The following is a 2,092-nucleotide window of genomic DNA, read 5'->3' on the forward strand; positions in this document are numbered from 1 at the left end:
TGCCACGGTGCAGTCTTTCCAATGAGACCCTCTCGGATGGCAGCTGAGGCTACTGGGTCTCTGTCATGCGTGCGCTTCCGTGGGGCACTGTCAGAGGGAGAGGCTTCTGTCCCACGAAGGCCTGAGGGGCTTCAGGCCCTCGGTGTAGCCTGGGCAGCCCCCTAGTTCCAACTTCGGGCCGTTCACTCAGCTCCTTGGAGTAAGTTCATTCTGCTGTACCACCAAAAAACCACCCTGCTGGGTCCCCTTGCAGAGCTGTGGGAGGGCAGGCAGGACCTGCGTCCACCGGCTTTCTGTGCTGCGAACACCGGAGTCCTGACCGCTGTGGAGCGGAGAAGTGCCTGCACTTTGAAAAGGGCGGTTGGGATAGGACCTGCCAGGGGCCAGCATGTGCCTTTCCTGCCCTGGCAGCTGTGACCTGGGAATGCAGGGCAGAGAGGACACCAATCTGGATGTATCTGTCGGTGGCGCCAAGTGTCAGGAGGGTGCTGGCGCCAGCTCCGCGGCAGCCCTGGTTCGCGTTCGTCAGCCGTGCAGCGCTGGTGCTCAGGCTGTTGAGTCTTCCCAGGGGAAGGAAGCTTACATCTTCCCACGAGATGGGCAGCTGGGAGTGGGGTGAGAACGTGCTCTCAGCCGGAACCTGGCGCGGTTCTTGCGGGTTGGGGAGTTTGCTGCACTGCCGAGGCCTGCCCTTCGCCCACTGTGCAGGTGCTCTGGGCCTGAGTGGGTGGCTGCACACGGTCTCTATCCGAGAGGGTGAGGTGGACAGGCTGGGGGGCTCCAGTCTGTCTGCAGAGCAGCAGGGCAGAGCTCGACACTTTGTGGGCCACACGAAGAAGAAGGGTGATGACACGGCGCTTGGCCACTGTGATCCTTCCGACTACTGCTGTTCTCAGCTCATCCGTGAGCTGGAACAAGGTCCTGACCCTCCCAGGGCCTCCGTGGACACAGCCAGCAGGAAATACAGGGGTGTTGACCTGCTCTGCCAGTCTCTCTGGGCTTGTGTACGGCCCAGATGAAACATCGTGAGTGAATGTTTATAGAAGCTGGAGACCTGGTCCAAATTCAAATGCTACCACCGGCTAGGTTGGTGCTTAACTGTCCTAAACTTCAGTTTCCTTACCTGGAGAATACAGGCAATCAGACCTGCCTCATGTTAGGGTTAAATAATGTCTAAAAGGCACAGGGCACATGGCAGCACTTTATCCATAGCTATTTTATTAATTATTCCAGATGTTATTTTTACAGCGGGGGAGATAACCATTCCAACCCCACAGCTTTTATTCTTTCAAGAACGGGCTGAGCACCTGCTCCACGGCACGCCCTGTGCGGGGCTGGGGATGCAGAGGCTCAGGCAGGCCCTCCCTTCTGACGAGCCCATGGGTCTAGTGGCGGAGACAGGTGGGCTGGCCCACAGCAATCGTCTGTGCAGTGAGAGAGATGACCAGGGCATGGCTGGTGTGGGGAGCCCACGAAAGGAAACTCTCAACCCTGTCAAAGGGGAAAGGAGAGTCTCAGGGAGCTGAGAGGATGGACAGGTGGTACCAGACCACAGCATGGTGTCAGGCAGGGCACAGGCACAAGGCACAACATCAGGGCGCTGTTCTGCCTCCAGGACCTCCAAGGAGGCTGCACAGATGAAGCGATGCCCTGATGAGACTGACTGTGGGGACGGGGAGCCCCCGGGCCAAACTGTGAGCTGGCGGGGGTAGAGGGGGACTGTGAGCTGGAGGAGTCTCCGGGCAAAACTGACTGTGGGGTGGGTGAGGGGAGCCTGACCCAGAAGGTGGGATGCCCTGCACGGAGGCTGACATCCGGGAGCGAGCACGGTTGCAGAACTCCGGGAGTCTCAGGAGGAGACTGCAGGATGGGAGAGAGGTCTGAAAGCCAAGCAGGACTGGGGTCAGGCTGCTGGCATTCTCATCCCCAGCTCCATGTTGCAGAAGCTCTGTTAGTGGCAGGTGCTGCTGAGAAGTCTGGGATCACTTCCACATCCAACCCACACTACGGGGTGGAGGCCTGCTCCAGGCACAGCAGGCTGGGGTGCCACGGCCCCAGTGGCCCCTGTCTCGTCTCACTCACGGGATGGATG

Source organism: Mandrillus leucophaeus, unplaced genomic scaffold (genome assembly GCF_000951045.1).
Source record: "Mandrillus leucophaeus isolate KB7577 unplaced genomic scaffold, Mleu.le_1.0 Scaffold779, whole genome shotgun sequence".
NCBI classification, from domain to species: Eukaryota; Metazoa; Chordata; class Mammalia; order Primates; family Cercopithecidae; genus Mandrillus; species Mandrillus leucophaeus.